The 19,072-nt window shown below is 41.9% G+C and overlaps 1 protein-coding gene across 2 annotated transcripts in view; it reads right to left on the bottom strand.

The window, feature by feature from the left end:
- Positions 1-19,072, bottom strand: part of LOC142487257 (carboxymethylenebutenolidase homolog) — a 134,392-nt gene that overhangs the window by 59,077 nt on the left and 56,243 nt on the right. The window contains exon 2 of one of the 2 annotated variants that reach the window (XM_075586215.1): positions 8,343-8,497. The exons of the other annotated variant lie outside the window; for it this stretch is intronic. The gene's annotated coding sequence lies outside the window, so the exon portion shown is untranslated. The remainder of the gene's footprint in view (positions 1-8,342; positions 8,498-19,072) is intronic. 2 annotated transcript variants of the gene reach the window in all.

A 19,072-nucleotide genomic window follows, 5' to 3' on the forward strand; every position in this document is an offset into this window, starting at 1 on the left:
CTGCTGTGCCCCTCTGATTCCCCGCTCCCCCGCTTACCTCACTTCAAACCTTCAGGGGAGTCGGGGAAGCCGGGGAAGCCGGGGAAGCCGGGGAAGCCGGGCGCTCGCTTGACTGTGACGTCACCGACGTCACGCGAACGAGCCGCTTCCCAACGCTTCTCCACGCTGCCGCCACGCATCCTGCCGAGCGGCATTTGCTCGAATAAACTTTGTCGCTACTGTATGTTGTAGTCCTACTAAAAGCAGTAACTAATATAGCACGTGCCATTGCGTGGTCATTTACATGTGAATTCCCAAAATGCATTGCTGCAGTGGAAGCAATTGATGGTGGGCGAAGATGGGGAACAACAGGGTAGTACACATGTGTAACACATGCTAATGAGAAATTATTACTAGCTACAGGTACAGAACATAAATATGTATAATATTATTGTGTATTTTATTTATTTTACTCCTACAAACACGACATTACTGCCTATTCTAAGCATGCATCAAATATATTGCATGCAACGGCCTACAAACATCACTTGCACTAACACATCTATAGTTGTTTATGAAAAGGTCCATTTTTGCTTTATGTCATATACAGACAGCATAATGAGGCACACGTAGCATATGTTATGTCATTGTGTTCATAACTTAAACACTGCAGACGACTATTTAGCTCCTCTACCATTGTGTTAAAGCAGCTGCAATGAATATGTCATCACAGCATACACGTCAACAGAGGGGGTGGGGTTCAGCACACACACAAAATACAGGGTCATCTTAGGGTCAACTTAGTTCACACCATTTTCACCTGTTTGAAGTAATTGAAAGGTCTGGCTGATTAGGGTTTTTGGGGAAGGGAATACCGTTCTTACAAACTGACTAGCACAACTGAAGTTAATCACACTCATTTGAAAGCTTAACTCTAGCTACTAAATGCCCCAACAAGTCATTAGTTATCAAACCGTACGTCACACATTAGTTCACTCATATCTATAGTTGAACTACTATCAACGACACATTATCACACACTGCATGTGTTGTCTTGTTGAGTGACAGCCACATTCAGGTGTGCCACATCTTCTATTAATGTACCACACATATCTTGTACCAAAAACACAACTTTTTGCAATATGACCACCTTCATGATAACCATTGTGAATGTTCATCTCATGATAGTTATGTACATTATTATACTGATATGACTACACAATATATGATTTGTATGTACAAATTTAATCATTTTATCATAACGCATTACTGCTGAAACATAGTATGTTGTATGTTACTGAACTAAAAAGTTCTAAGTACACAGCCATGTACATTGTTAGTACAACTATTTATGTTCACTTTCACACACACATTTTCGCTTAAGGAAATGATGCTGTTAGTTAGTCATAAATACAGAACATACAATAACTGTATGTTCAATATTTACACATGTAAATTTACAACTTATGTTATTGTTATATAGTTGCCCCTGGAGGACATGTGTCACCTGAGGCAGAACAAGTGTCTTCACCTGAGTCATGCAGCTCAACACACCTGGAAGGTAAGTGTATGAGGTGGTGGACATATAATATGTTCACTTCTAAATGTTATGTTGTCATGTTCATTATTTGTTTTGCACATGTTCTTTAAATAGGATTACTTAGTGTCAGTGAAAATTAAGTTTTTAAACACAACATGTATTGTGTTTGTGAAGTTAAGTATCATGTAGGAGTTGAGAGTTTTGAGCAACTTTTCATTCATTCTTATTTCATACTGAGTCCAAACAGTATTCGTAAGTCAAGGTAGTTTTTAATGTGACGTTATTAAACGTATGGAAACATGTTAGGTGTTACTTATCACACAGTAGAATTACATAGTAAAACAGCAGAGATTAACATGACATTTCATAATGTGTACATTTATTTATAGCACATGATGATGATGATGATGATGATGATGCCACCGCCATAGACACAGAAATACAATCAAGTGACCATGACGAGGTTCCCATTGAAAGAGTTACACAGCCAATTCGTCCATCAAGTAACACATACGATGCAATAGTAGCTTCAGAGGGAAAAATTGTGGAAGCTGAAAATCGTCGCCATTCTGATCTGATGACAGTGCTCCAAAGGATGATTTCACTGCAGGAACAAACGATATCACAATTGGCACATCTCCACAGAGTCTTCATTGAAGTGCCTAAACAGATGCAAAAAATAAACACTTCATTAGAAGCAATGGTTGTGCAGCAAACACAAGCTAATTACTTGAGAATGACTACTGTACCCACTTTCAACTTCAACACCTCACAGCCAGGATCTTTACATGCTGGTAATTTTTCACCACATGCATCTGATCTTCATTCCCCAGGTCCGAATGTTACCGGTCAAGTAGCAGACATTTCTGTGCAGGTTCCTGACGACATCCTACCGCTGCCATCTGTAGAAAATCAGGAGCTGACACCTACAAAGGAGGCAACAAAAACAAAACAGCACAAGCAGTTACTACTGACCAGGAAAGATGAAACGGACCAATCATGTGTTGTGCACGGTGTACCAACTTGCTCACATGTGTCACGGCCCACAAGCCCTGTCGGTGAACAGACACTGCCCAAAAGGCCTGGCGGTGAACAGTCACTGCCCACAAGCCCTGTCGGTGAACAGTCACTGCCCAAAAGCCCTGTCGGTGAACAGTCACTGCCCAAAAGCCCTGTAGGTGAGTCACTGGCCACAAGCCCTGTTGGTGAGTCACTGCCCACAAGCCCTGTCGGTGAACAGTCACTGCCCAAAAGCCCTGTAGGTGAGTCAATGGCCACAAGCCCTGCCCGTGAAGTGCCAGAGGCCACTCAAAGTGGCTCTGTTGTGGCTAAAGTTGTTGCAAAACAAAAAAGGAAAATCCAAGAGACAACAAGCAGGCCTGTTACTCGCTCTAAAAAGGAAAAAAAAAAAATGTTATAATTCACTAAATATGTCTTTGGCCTTGTTTTGTTGACTTCAGATTATCGAATTAATATTGTATGTATGCTGAAGACTGTGTTGTTTCCAAACTTTCAAGTATGTTCTTGTACACGTGAAGTTTTGGAAATGTTAACAGTCCTAATTAATGAATAGTGTTATTAATATTGATGTATTAATCATCTGTTCAGTAATGGTCCACCAGGAGCCAGTTGCTATGTTTAGAGAAGCTGCCATTGACTTACCTGCAAAACATTGTATTTGGGTGTGTTACTTGATGTAATCATTGCATGTGCATATTATTCACATGCAATTAAAAACACACATCTATTTAACTGCAAACATCTTTCTTGTCCGTGTACAGCAGGATTATGTGTAAAATATTACTTACCTTCACCTTGCTTGGCCATTGTAATGTTGTCCTTTAATCATTTATGTGTTCTTGTTTCAAGAACATCTGTGAATGTATACTAATATATATGTAGTATGTATGGATATATGTACACACACACACACACACACACACACACACACACACACACACACACACACACACACACACACACACACACACACACACAGTGTGTGTATGTATGTATATATATATATATATATATATATATATATATATATATATATATATATATATATTGTACTATCTAAACTGGTATAGATGTATTTACAAAAAACATACACTTCATGCTTCCTTGTGAAAACACAGTATTTTAATAATACAGGCCTAATGTTTGTGAACTATACTAACTGTGAGCCTATAACAGTATTGGCCTAAAACAAATGTTTATTACTTAATTCACTCATGTTTATTACCATTTAAATAGGTTTCATACAAGGCCTACTTACTGCCATCAATATGTTGTGTGTACTCCTGCATTATATATATATTATTGGTTTTAACACTACAGGCCTTCTAAATTAAAAAAAAACCTTTTTAGATGGTAAATCACATTTACCAGACAGGTCAATGCAATAGGCCATAAAAGTTTAAGCCTCTATTATGTTAACCTTTAAATAAATCACACCAATATAAAAATCTCTCTTTACATATAAGCCCTTAAAAGTTGTAATATACACACACACACATGTAAAGTTTGGTTTTACAGACATATATATATTACAATAACTATATATATATATATATATATATATATATATATATATATATATATATATAATCTATATATATATATATATATATTACTAAATATATATATATACTAGCTGAGAGCCCCGGCGTTGCCCGGGATGTTTGTGGTGTGGGTGTGGCATTTGGGTGAGGAGTGGTCAACGCGGCCCATGTGCGGTGGTAGTGCTGCTGTGGCTGTACTGATGGTGATTGTATCGGTGTGCTGATTTTGGAGGGTTTGGTGCTGATGTGGGGGTGCGGATGTGGGGGTGCGGATGTGGGTGTGCCGATGGGGGAGGTGCAAAGGTGCCGATGTGTGGGTGCTGATGGTGTTGATGGGGGCTGGGAATGGCGGGGAGCCGAGAATGCCAGTGTGCTGGGGGGGCATGGGATAGCGGTGTGCTGATGTGGTTTTGCTGGGGATAGTGTGTGTGTGTATACGTGTGTGTGTATACGTGTGTGTGTGTGTATACACGTGTGTGTGTATACATGTTTGTGTGTGTGTATACATGTTTGTGTGTATACATTGTATGTGTGTGTGTGTGTGTATACATGTGTACGTGTGTGTGTGTGTGTACGTGTGTGTGTGTATACGTGTGTGTATACGTGTGTGTATACACATGTGTGGGTATACACATGTGTGTATAGACGTGTATACACATGTGTGTGTAGACATTGTGTGTGTGTGTATACATGTGTACGTGTGTGTATACACATGTGTGTATACATGTTTGTGTGTGTCTATACATGTTTGTGTGTATACATAGTATGTGTGTGTGTGTGTGTACATGTGTGTGTGTGTACATTTGTGTGTGTATACATTTGTGTGTGTGTATACATGTTTGTGTGTGTGTATACATGTTTGTGTGTGTGTATACGTGTGTGTATACATGTGTGTGTATACACGTGTGTGTGTGTGTGTGTATACATGTGTGTGTGTATACAGTATGTGTACATGTGCGTGTGTGTATGTCTCCATGTGTGTGTATACACATGTGTATATACACATGTGTATACACGTGTGTATACACGTGTGTATACATGTTTGTGTGTATACATAGTATGTGTGTGTGTGTGTATACGTGTGTGTACATTTGTGTGTATACATGTTTGTGTGTGTATACACGTGTGTATGTGTGTGTGTGTGTGTGTGTATACATGTGTGTGTATACATGTGTGTGTGTATACATGTGTGTGTGTATACATTATGTGTATGTATACATGTGTGTGTGTGTGTGTACGTGTGTGTGTGTACATGTGCGTGTGTGTATGTCTCCATGTGTGTGTGTATGTCTCCATGTGTGTGTGTACGTGTACATGTGTGTGAGTATACGTGTACATGTGTGTGTGTGTGTACGTGTCTACGTGTACATGTGTGTGTGTGTCTACGTGTACATGTGTGTGTGTCTACGTGCGTGTGTATACGTGTGTGTGTGTCTACGTGTGTGTCTACGTGTGTGTGTGTATACGTGTTTGTGCGTATACGTGTGTATGTGTGTCTACGTGTGTGTGTGTGTGTCTACGTGTGTGTGCGTATACGTGTGTGTGTGTGTCTACGTCTGTGTGTGTGTCTACGTGTGTGTGTGTGTCTACGTGTGTGTCTACGTGTGTGTTTGTACGTGTGTGTTTGTACGTGTGTGTGTGTCTACGTGTGTGTGTGTGTGTGTGTGTGTGTGTATACGTGTGTGTCTGTGTGTATACGTGTGTCTGTGTGTATACGTGTGTGTCTGTGTGTATACGTGTGTGTCTGTGTGTATACGTGTGTGTCTGTGTGTATAGGTGTGTGTGTGTGTGTGTGTGTGTGTGTGTGTGTATAGGTGTGTGTGTGTGTGTGTGTATAGGTGTGTGTCTGTGTGTATAGGTGTGTCTGTGTGTCTACGTGTGTCTGTGTGTCTACGTGTTTCTTTGTGTCTACGTGTGTCTGTGTGTCTACGTGTGCCTGTGTGTATACGTGTGTGTGTGTATACGTGTGTCTGTATAGGTGTGTGTGTGTGTGTGTGCGTGTGTGTCTGTCTACGTGTGTGTGTGTCTGTCTACATGTGTGTGTGTGTGTCTACATGTGTGTGTCTGTGGACGTGTGTGTGTGTGTGTGTGTGCCTACATGTGTGTGTGTGCGCCTACATGTGTGTGTGTGTGTGTGTGTGGTCTCTGTGTGTGTGTCTCTGTGTATGTGTATGTGTATGTGTATATATATATATATATATATATATATATATATATATATATATATATATATATAGTGTGTGTGTGTGTGTATGGAGGGTTGAGGCTGGCAATGAAGGAATGGGGGGGTGTGGGGGGAGAGCTGCTTACCTTGCAGTCGGCAGCATGTTCCTCGAGGTGAGGCCTCCTGCAGGGCGGGAGCCCCCCCGCTGGCCTCCGGCTCGAGGTGAGGCCTCCTGCAGGGCGGGAGCCCCCCCCCGCAGCCCCCCGGCTCGAGGTGAGGCCTCCTGCAGGGCGGGAGCCCCCCCCGCTGCCTCCGGCTCGAGGTGAGGCCTCCTGCAGGGCGGGAGCCCCCCCGCTGCCCACCGGCTCGAGGTGAAGCCTCCTGCAGGGCGGGAGCCCCCCCGCTGCCCTCCGGCTCGAGGTGAGGCCTCCTGAAGGGCGGGAGCCCCCCCGCTCGAGGTGAGGCCTCCTGCAGGGCGGGAGCCCCCCCGCTGCCCTCCGGCTCGAGGTGAGGCGGCGGTGCCGAGGAGCGTTGCAGGCGGCGCCGGGTAGGCTGGTCTTTGCTGTGAGGGGGGTGGGAGAGGTGAGCCGGTGCCGAGGAGCGTGCGGCGAGGCCCGTGGGTATGCTGCCTCACCCATCCGGCCGCTCCCACGTGGATGTGAGGCGGGAGGCAGCGTGTTGTGGCCGCTCCCCCGCGTGTGTCCCGGGCGCTCGCTCCGCTCCCCCGCTGACTGTAGCGGCGCCGGGGTGTGAGCTTGGGGGGGGGGGGTGTGAGCTTGTGGGGGGTGTGTGAGCTTGGGGGGGGGTAAGCTTGGGGGGGGGTGAGGTGTGTGTGAGCTTGGGGGGGTGGGAATGTGTGTGTGTGTGTGTGTGTGTGTGTTTTTTTTTTTTTTGTGGACCTTTGGCCCGTCACTCCGCCTCAGGGGCGGGCCAAGGGGGTGGTGTGAGTGTGTGAGGCCAATGAGAGGTGTGCGGGGGCGGGCGGCCCAAGGGACCAATGAGATTGCCGCTAGGGACACCGGACATCCAGGCAGGCAAACATACAGTGCTTTCACTAATATAGTATAAGATATATATCTACATATATATACTACAATATACATATACATATACATATATATATATATTTATGAGAGATATATATATATATATATATATACATATACACACGTACTTTAACTGATGCAGACAGGGAGTTAACCAGACTTTCAAATAGACACAGAAATTTATGAGGAAAAAAAACATTTACTTTTGCAGGTGTGTGTGTATTTCATTATATGGCTGTGTAAGCACTATTTTCAGACAGTGCTCAATGTTATTTGTCCTCATCCCACAATGTTTCTTAATTAAAAGTCTACCAATGTTTTGAGAAATAAGATAACATTTGCTACATGTTTGTCTGAAAAATGGCTATCAGAAACCACAAATGTGAAACCAATTATTTCTACACATCCAATTGGTGCTTCAAACAAGGAGTAGAAGTTGTAACTTTTTCTGATCTTGAAAAGGAAACACAGCAAATAGTTAGGATTTGAACCGTTTCATTCTTATGAGCAAAGACCAGAGAACTGCAGACATCTTTTCTGTTAATCTGCAATGGCTGATGAATTTTTAAAAAATATGCATCCGCACAGAGGATACAAATTCATGATAGCACAAGCGATTTTGTCCGCCTCTGGACACAAAGCCAACACGGGACAAATCTATGATTTGATTAGAGCCAAGTATCCTTATTACCAAGAACCTGGGCGTGCGCGAAATTTTAAATCCTCAGTAAGATTCACTTTATCAACTAATGACTGTTTTGAACGTGTGCAGGATAAGCTACAAGACAGGTATAGTTTTTGGAAGATTGCTAAGGATAAACATTTCACCGTGGAAGAGGGCACATATATTGTGCTAAATGGCATATTTATTCCTAATGCCAATAGCAATGGATCCGCTACTACTGTTCCGTGTGAATCGATACCTGCTGCAATATCTGCACCCTCCATTCCTGAAACCCACATTGTACAAGAACATAACTACTATGATTATGTACCAAGCCCTTCAGCTGAAAATGCATTGGAATGGGTACCCGAAGAAATGAACCTACCTCCGGACCAATTGTTTGAAGAAAGCAGTGGCGATTCCTATGAGCGCTTCATGGAGGAGATGTGTGTCATACAGGATTCAGCGTTTGGGTCAAGCGTGGATGCAAATGCCTTGGTTTTCTGGAGCGACCAGTTGCAGGCAGACGAAGTGTTACTTCTACAAGAATGGTAAATTTAACAATCGTTATGCGTTGACTCAGCGTTTAAATTTTTTATTTTTTTTCTAACCACCATTTTCACTTTAAATGCGTGGATACAGCGTAACATTGCAGACTGCATAACATGTAGCGATCACAAACAAATTGTTTCCTATTACAATATAGTAGAACCTGAAAGAGTAGTACACATTGCTGACGGAATAAATATACGTACTTTCCTATCCCTTTAAACATATTAGCAACATGTTACCATAACTCTAACACATACCTGTTTTGTTATCATGCAACATCTACAACATAAAAAACCGGGTCGACCACGTATGACGTGGGACCCTTGTCAAGTGCCAAGGCGTCCTTAAAAAGGATTACGGATGTAAGTCCCGCCCCCAAGCGACGTGCGTGCGTCAAACCCTATTGGCTGTGTTGTTTTGTTATAGTTACGGTAACTGCACTGCGTCATGCGTGCGGCTCAGTGTTTGTGGGCGTACACTGGGCGTTAGCCGAATGTTAATTGAGTGGGAGGAGTGTTTGCGGGCGCTTCACGCTGGCTTTACATGACGTCACACGTATTGCATTTGCGCATTGTGTTATCGGCCGTGCTTTCTGTCCACACACGTCTGTTTAAAAAGAATACAGATGTACTCGTTTAGAACGAATGTAGTTTCGCCTTCATTGTATTTGAAATAAATATTTTATGGTTAATGGTATTTTCAACATGTATTGAACGCACAACGTACGCATTGTTTTGCGCATGCGCTAACAGTTAGTCGACCCAAGCGTGAAGTGCGTGCGCACACTAAGATGTGCGCGCACATTTTTCTGTATACAGGCAACGTTAACTTCATATGCATAGTTATGCCTGCTACTAATTTAATGAACGATTACATAATGATGTACACTAGTACTTCTAACATATAAGTGACTGACGTGTGTATCTACACAATCATATAGAGCTGTGTAACGCGTTGTCACGGATACATATATAGTAAGATGCCATCTTTGACCATCATGTGTTTGCTGTATTTCAGAGATGTCGGGGAAGATACAATCGGATCAATGTATGATTTCAGAAGAGTCTACCTTTATATGAGATGATTGTGAGGAGGAGCCACCGACTACTATACTACATATGGAACTAATTTTATATTGCTTGCAGCGCTTACTAACAAACAATTAAAAATGTGATACCCTTATGCCTATATTGCATAAGCACTTAATTAACATAATGATGTTGCAAAATAGTGCAGGTAGAAATTTTCTTGAGTGCTCTTTAATTACTACTAACATTTTATGGCATGGTGTGTTTTATATATAACAACCATTCCCACTCTGCTAACACATTTGTGTATTCTATTGTGTAATGGAACGTATGACTGTCGAAACTATGTAACAATAATAATAATTATAATAATATGAGCACGTTCATGTATAGCGCTGCTAGTTGTACGCAGCGCTTTACAGACACATTTTTCAGGCTCATGTCCCTGGCCCGTGGAGCTTACAATTTATTTTTTGCCGCCTGAGGCACAGGGAGATAAAGTGACTTGCCCAAGGTCACAAGGTCACAAGGAGCCGACACCGGGAATTGAACCAGACTCCCCTGCTTCAAACTCTCAGTGCCAGTGTGTGTCTTTACTCACTGAGCCACTCATTCTCCCAATGTAAAGGACACTTACAACCAACGAGCCATTTCTTGTTAAAAATCTCTTGTTACATGGGTATGTTGATAAAATGGTTTGGGACTGTAGCAAATAATGTTATTGGCTAGATGTTGTGGTCCCCTACAATGCATGATGTTCTGAATATTACATCAACATCATGTAATGAAGTACGTTTCTGTGTATATTTCATTTACCTAAATAACTATAGTTTACTGTGTTTATTAAACGTTCTAAACATAAATAGTACAGTCAATATGATGATATAAGCTACCATAATAAACCTGCTGTTATCATTTGTCGGTGTTATACATGGATCCTACACAAATTGATACAGACACAAACAGTTGTCTTAAAAAGTGTGCCTATGCTAATGTGCACGTGATTGACGTTTATATTTTGAGAATACTTGATAATTATCATCATGATAATGATGAAGTGACGTGATTGACATTCCAAATATATTACCAACATTGTCATTGTGGGTAATTAGAAATGCAAAATTACAGTAACATTTGCGACAAAATTGTGGTTTTGTTTACACTTTGACACTTGTTACATGTAGGTCACATCCACACACGTGTGACTTATACATACACATGTCACAAATTTCAATTAATGTTGACTATTAATTTGTAGCATTAATAATCACCTACATTGCTAAATATAAGATGTAGTACGCATTGTTGTGATTACAGGCATTCATGCATGGAGTGTTATGATCAGTCAATTGCATCCGTGATGAATGAGCTCCCGTAAGTAAACAAATAAGTACAGTTATCCCCTTTTCTCCAAACACCTCTATATTACATTAATGGAATTTATAAGGGAACATACATAAAATGTGATGAAATGGGAGTAATCATTTTCTAATACAATGCACATGAAACCTCAATAGTAGCTAAATGCATGTACATTTCTGTAGAAAGTACATGTATGTTACATTTTTCTTTAAACCAATATGTTGGGTTTTTACTTCAAATAATTATAGGAAGATTGAGGTAGGCACATCTTATGCCAGATGTCAGCAAATATACATACCATGATCAGTCATACTGGAGATATACCTATAATGCAATGGAACAATATATAAATTGCAAACATTGACATGCCATCTTCAGTACCATAAGCAACACAGCAAAGTGTGTATTTGGTGTTAAATGTGCAACACCATGTATATTTCATGACATTCAAAATGTAAAGCAGCCTGGTGTACACATCATATGGATGTACATGTTACACTGCACCAATAACATTGTATGTAAGCATACTAGAAGAATGAATGACTATGGCCATACTATGTGTATTGTGTTTGCATAAGGAACAACACAATGCTAAAATATTACTGCTTTGTTACCCCAGTTGTATTCACATACACACAACTAATGTACAATTGAAGAGGGATTATATAACCTGTGCAACAATAACATACCGGTGCCACATCCCTTTGTGCACACAGCAGAGAAAAGAAAGGTGTGCAACCCATATTCATCTGTATCCTAACAGAAGGTTATATAAAAAAACATTATTGTTAATATAACATAATTTAACTATAAAAGTAGTACTAGGAACATATATGTTTTTACTTACAAGAAAAAAATGAATTGATGAGATTCTGGCGTGTCTGGCCACCACTGGCTGTTTGTTCATTTTCAGCAGCTACATGGGTGGGATGCTCGTCTACCAAAGCCTCAGCTAGGTCTGATTGTACATTGTGCCTGAGTGCAACATTGTGCAAAATGCAACAGGCAAGGATAATATCAGACACTTTTTGAGGCTTGTATAGAAGAGCCCCACCAGTTCTGTCCAGACACCTAAATCTGGTCTTGAGTAGGCCAAATGTCCTCTCTATAACAGATCTTGTAGAGATATGGGCTGCATTGTACCTCTCCTCTGCTTCAGTTTGAGGGTTTAGCACCAGAGTCAAGAGCCACGGCCTAATTCCGTATCCTGAGTCACCTATAATGAATGGAGCACACATAAGCTTCCATTAGTGCTAAGATTCTACAATGACAACATTCCTAATGAAAAATGTTTTTTGTGTTAGAACATCAAAATCTGTACTCACCCAGCAGCCAACCATGTTCAAAATGTCCCTCTTCGAACGCATGGAAGACTGAAGAGTTCCTCAGGATAGAGGAATCGTGACTGGAACCAGGGAATTTGGGTACCACATGCATTATCCTCATCGTGGCATCACATACCACCTGTACATTGAGTGAATGGTAGTGCTTACGATTGCGGTAAACATGCTCACTCTGACTAGGTGCAATCAAAGCAACATGTGTGCAATCGATTGCACCCAGCACACATGGTATCCCTGCTATATTATAAAAGCCATTCCTGACTTCCAGCCACTCTGTCGCCTCTGTAGGAAAATGAATATAATTCCTAGCGCGTCTATTGAGTGCATAGAGAAACTGGGTAAAGGCCCGCGAGAATGTAGATTGCGAGACCCCGCCCACTATGCCCACAGTTGTCTGGAATGACGCGGAAGCAAGATAATGTAATGAGCACAGCATTTTAACAAGCCCAGGGACTGCACGACCTCTGGCTGTCAAAAAATCTAAATCTCCCCTTATCTCCTCATAAAGAGATAAGATTGCTGCTGAACTCAAACGATAGCGACTGACTATCTCCTCCTCACTCATTCCATCTAACAGGGTTCTCTCCCTGTACACACGCGGACGAGGCACAACTTGTCTCCTCTGTCTTCTCCTCTGATCTCCTGTCCCTCTACCTCTCCCTCGGCCTGTCCCTCTCCCTGTCCCTGTGGTATCCGCGTGCCTGTCCCTGTCACTGTCCCTCGGTCTGTCCCTCCCTTGCCCTATATAATTCTCTTGATCAGCAAGCATGTCATGAAAAAGAATGTTCCTCCGTCTCCTAAACAATCGCAACATTTTGAAATGAGTAGCTGTGAATGAGCAGGTAATGGGCGTCCTTTAAATAGGTATGTGATGATGTCAGGTGACATAGTAAAATGCAAGGTGTTACATTAACATAATAAAGTACTTCTGTGGCAAGCTGTGTGCTGTTGATCTTAGAAGTATTTGTTGTGTGTATTCTGCAGGGAATGATGATATTTGACAATGATGTCACGTGAAGCTTTGTACAAACATTGCTTGAAAATAAATAGTTTAATGTGCAATGCATGTAACACTTCTGAACGCAACAGTCAGTCATGTAATTAGACAAAAAGGCTGAGATTGACGTGAGAAAAGTTTGCTGTAACATGTGTAATTAGCCATGTTATTGTCACATGTTGACAACAATGATTTGTCGTGTGCATATGCATGCATTTCTGTAATGAGGATAGTTGCTATAGAATGAGTTTGCAAGGTGTCACAATGATTAATTACTGTAGATGTGTGTAGAAGTTAGGTTGAAGTGCTTGTAATGCAACGGTTACAATGTAAACATGCAATGTGATTGAATGTCAAATAAGTGACGTCATGAAAAAAGGGAGGACCCAATAAGTATATGTAAACATGAGAAGAAAGATGTACATGAACGTTTAAAGATGCGTCACACATTACAAGCATTGTGTAATGTAAAGGAACATGAATATACGGTGTATGTGTGACATGTGTAACATCATGTAAATAATTGTCGCTCAGTTCAGTAAAATGTGTGATATGATGAGAGGTTCTCCTTTAAGAGTTAAGTATAGGATTTTCCCTTGACACATCATCACATGATGAGTAATGTGACACGCAAATGATGAAAACATGTAAAAGTACAATGTTATGCAAACAATACACGTCAGCTGTGACACAATGCAGGGAATGCCCCCCACACTGTAATGCAAATCACGTTTGTATTGTGTGCAATGAAACGTAAACAGTACTATACTGTTATACGTCCCCGCTCCATTGACTCCATTGATGTACAGAAGAGTTTTTTTTTCTAAGTGCCGTTCCGGCAGCCTTAGCGATCGTTCTCCCCTCCAACCTGCCAACTTTAGTTGGCGGGAGAAATTGGCCATAACATCTCAATTTCGTAATGCCGATCAGCCCCGATAAGCTGATTTTGGTACTTGAATACAGCCGATTTAAAAAAGTGGCGACCAGTGGCGAAAACAGGCTTATCGGCAGCCAACTGGCCATAACAAAATTATCGGCTACGAAACCTGGCGAAATCAAACACTTATCGGCGCTTACTGAATCTCAAACCCAATTTTGCCTATAAAATGCCGAAAAAATCCTTATCAACGCTTACTGCATGAGGCCCATACACACATACAATAGAGGAGACGAGATGAAAAACCGGTAACCCCAGACCCTTTGTCTTCTCTATAGCCCTCCTGTCAATAATTCTTTCACAGTTTCCCCTTTTTATACTTGAAGCAAGAGTTCTCAGGTATAACCCAAAGTTAGTTGGTAAAATTGCTTAGTCTCTGAAATTCCAGATCAGCCATGGCGGATCTTAGTGCTTCTTCTTTCCGTATACACTTCTCCAGATCCTTAGCCAGGGATATATCATCATATTCATCCTTATTCCAGGTGAATAGTTTGCAAGGGTTATACCATTCAAGGATGTGTACAAGGGGTATTTTCCGGCTTCTTCTTGGAGGGCCATTACTTGTGAGCAGGGTCTGAGGCACTTGGCAAGTAGCAGTTTACAAGATACACAGATGACATATACTGTGACAAGACAAACAACAATTAGAATCAATCCTTGGACAATTTTTGCTCTGAGAGATCCCAGCCATGCACTTAAACCCAAGAAATCTCCACCCCACCTCTCATCCGTATCTCTCCTCATATTAACTATGGTTTTCTGGAGAGTTTTCACCTTATCAAGGTGCTTTCTTACATTCATATTCCTATACTCAATCCAGGTGCAACATTCAGCCCCGATAGTTTTACAGAGGCCTCCTCTGTCTGCTAACAACATATCTAAGCCGATTTGATGGGACACTACTACTGCTCTTATTTGTTTTTGTTCCTCAGTTACAATCTCAATACTCATAAAAGTTTAATTAACAATATCCCGCATAAGTGACGAGAAATTATTTATCCTGTTCATAACTGCAGTTCCCCATCCTGTCAAATCTGGGAACCATGCCCATGCTTTATCTGCTTGTGTGAAAATCTCTCTCTTCACGATATAAATGTTCTCCATGATCTAACATTTGAGGTATATCAGACTCATTAATAACTCTCGTGGCCGGGGTTACCAACTCCAAACTACATTGACCTTTTCCTCCCACAGGTATTCATTTCCATGCCTGGTTAACACAAATCCAGTAAAGATTATCTGGAAGGAAATAAGGTCTGCTTTTACCATGCTGTTCCACTATATTCATTAAGTCTAACATGTTCTGACAAAAGGTGGAATTCATATAGTTTGCATTTCCGATACTATTAGCATCATATCGACTCGCATCAGTATCATTCTCACACCCTTTTGAGTAAATATACACATTCCAATGTAAATTGTCAGACCCAGAGTATGTTGTTTTGGCATTATTACATGGACAGGTTTATAGTTAAAATGAGACAGATTACGAAGATAAATGGGGACGACTGGAAGCGCTACAGGCACATTATTCTCTGAGGTGTAATTAAATTGGGTAATATTGGATCTCCATCTTACAAGAATTGGAGAATCAGGATCAGGAACTACACCTGAAAGGGCAATTGGTGCTGCCTCTATGTGCAGTTAGATTATGTAAGGTTACCAACAAATTTACCAACCAGGCTTTCTTCTGGAAAGTAAATGGATTTGGTACCTTAACTCTAGATCTGTTTTGTCTATCGGCTTCTTCCAATGCATCCTCATAATTTTTCTCAGTCACTAAAATGGGAGTTACACTTAAAACAGTTAAACCAACACATATCATAACAAATGTCCAGGCCGGATCCATAATACTTCCCAAAGGGTTGATATATCCTTATCCTTCCTTAGGGGGTTCCTTGTAAATGTCTTTTAATGGGTTTTTAACTTGGTCCACCAATTTACAATGAGATGCGTGGACCCAGGATTTGACTTCTGCGACCTTTATGGCAGTGTTTGTGGTAAGTAAAATTTGATAGGGGCCCCTCACTTTGACTGCAGCACTGTTTTTCTTTTAGAAATTCTTTACAAGGATCCAATCTCCAGCTTCCAGACGTGAGTCTTAGAAAATTATTTTGGTTAGTAGTACAGCTTTCACCTGTGTATGAAGAGACTATAAAAGTTTTATTAGTGGCATGCAATATTTAGATATCATCTCATCTGCTATCATATGATCCTTAAGCAATAATTGAGCTGAAGATGTCGTAATCATTGGACACCCCATCAATATCTCATGAGGGGACAGGCCATGTTTAAGCACCGGTGTGCTTCGGATGGACATAAGTGCCAAAGGTAGCGCCTCAGGCCACTTGAATTCAGTTTCCTCACAAATCTTCCCTATTTTACCCTTAATGGTCCCATTAACCCTTTCAACTACGCCAGCGCTCTGTGGATGATGTGCACAATGGAGGTGATAGGTAATACCTAACCCTTTAGCAACCTGTTGGACTACTGCTGCTGTAAAATGTGTACCCCTATCTGAAAAAATATGATATGGTAGACCATATCTAGGAATACATTCCCGTAGTAGCTTTTTAGCGACAGTCTTAGCATCAGCATGTTGAACGGGATAGGCTTCCACCCAATTGGAGAATGTACAAATGATTACCTACACATATTGATAATATAAACTCCTTGTCATTTCAATAAAATCTATCTGTAGATTTATAAATGGCCTCAAGGGCAGGGTGGGTGATTAACCCCTGTGATTTTGACTTGTCTGCTGATATTAAAAGCCTGGCATGTAGAGCATTGTGTACAGTGTCTTTCTGCTACTACTGTCATCCCTGGTGCCCACCAGTCCCTTTTGATAATGCCCACTAATTCCTCCTTGTTCACATGGGAAACACTGTGTGCCATGCGAACAATATAGGGCATCAAGGAAAAGGGCAGAGCCTTCCATTGCAGCATGTCTAATTTTAACTGTGTTGCCCACCTCATGTACCTGACAATTGGGCATATTTTATAATATTACTGTAACAGTTTAGAATTTCTGCAATAATTCCCCCTTTTTGCCAGAGCAAGACATATCATAAATCTCTGAAGCAAGGTGGGGTAATAGGATCTCTGGTGCCACCAGGCGGCCCTCCGGAGAGCGCCAGAGTCCATCAGGGTGTAATAGGCACCCTGCAAGTCTCTATGATTCTAATTTACACCATGGGGCAGAATTTTAAATTTGGACTAGATCACTAAAATCATTGATCAGAGACTGGGTGGTAAATATAAACATTGTAGTATCCTGAGGTACCTGTGGATATGAAGTTATATAGTACCAAAAACATAAATAGAATCAGTGTTCACAGTCGCTGTTTCACCTGTAGCGAGTACATGAAGTCTGGTAAGGACATAAAAAACACAAATTTAGCAACTTGAAATGGATAAACCTTGGGTAGAAGATTTGCATTTAAACCCTCATGTTGGGAGTTAGCATAATCTGACACCGAATTACCCGTCGTATCTCTCTGACTGGATTGCTCAGAGATACATTCTTTAAGATGAGAGGTTATAGACACGGTATTCAAGGTAAGACACCTTTGGAGAGAAAAATGGTTAGCAGTTATAAAATGTCACATATTTAGTTAACTTTACAGTAGAAAATAGTGTGCATTAAATTTCAGAAATAAAATCGCAACAAGAACATTTTTAGTTCTCCATTCTGTAAATTTCCTATTGTGAGGATTCGGGGATCGCGGCCCTCACAGCGCGACCCCTCCTCACCTTTGTTACCTGCTGCTGCCGCGGTGCATCCCCCTCTCCGATGCCGGTCAATTCGCACTGCCCTGGGGGTTCCCCGCCGCCTCCGGCGGTCCGCCTCTGCTCCGCGGCCGCCTCTCCCTCATGCGGCTGCCATTTGTCCCGGGTGCCGCATGAACAGCGCGCGCCGGGTGAAGATAATTTATTCACTGCTCTAGCAGTGAAACCACGCCCCCAATTGACTAACAGGCTTTTTCCTCAGATTAAACTATCTCACCTGCCTGCCAATCAAGGGGACCTATCCTGGACAGCTCCATGCACTCCTCCAGGTCTACCCGCTCTTCCTATTCGCCAGCCTCACTATATTATGCCTGTCCTGCCATGTCCACATCGCTCAACATAGTCTCCACTTGTGGATCACTACGCTGGCACTTTCTCTCTTTATTCACTCAGGTCACGACTTGGCTTGGCGGACCTCAATCTCTGGCTCTCAACCCCTGCTTGGACACCGACCTTCCGGAAATCTCCAATCCCTGACCTTGGCTAACGGCAACGACGACGGCACTACTTTACCGGTACCGGCAAGTATTGCTAAAAGCTAACACCACCTGGCCTGGCAACGCCTAAAACACTGCTCCTGAGAAAGCTGTTTCATATAGCGAAACGCGTAGAGCTTGCTTGCAGCACAGCTGTAACAGTCTGGAAGCTGCTCCATCTTTGAAGGCACAGAGTCAACACTGCGATCCTGCCGTCCCCTTCACTGTCTACTCCAAGCCGGAAGTCGTCAGTCCAAGGCCCGGACGTGACGTCAGACGCTCTCCATCGGCGATCCGGCGAGGGGCCACTCTCGTGGAGGGACTTTGAAGTGGCTGCAGTGCTAACATCCCGTTTGCTGACCGAAGTAAATCTTATGTGATCTTGTTCTATGTACACAATGTGAGTACATGTCTTATGTGTTTTTAAATATAAAGTTTACGTTTTTATGATCTACAGGATGGCCTCTCCCTGTTTTGCATGACCCTGACTGCGAGTGGAAGCCTAGGTATAAGAGAAGAAACGGCGCAACTGCGCATGTCTGAGAAATGAAGCTCCCGGATGTTTCTTCAGAAAAAAACTTTATTGAACACACACAAGGGCTACACCGCAATCTCCCCCTCTACGCGT

Source organism: Ascaphus truei, chromosome 2 (genome assembly GCF_040206685.1).
Source record: "Ascaphus truei isolate aAscTru1 chromosome 2, aAscTru1.hap1, whole genome shotgun sequence".
NCBI classification, from domain to species: Eukaryota; Metazoa; Chordata; class Amphibia; order Anura; family Ascaphidae; genus Ascaphus; species Ascaphus truei.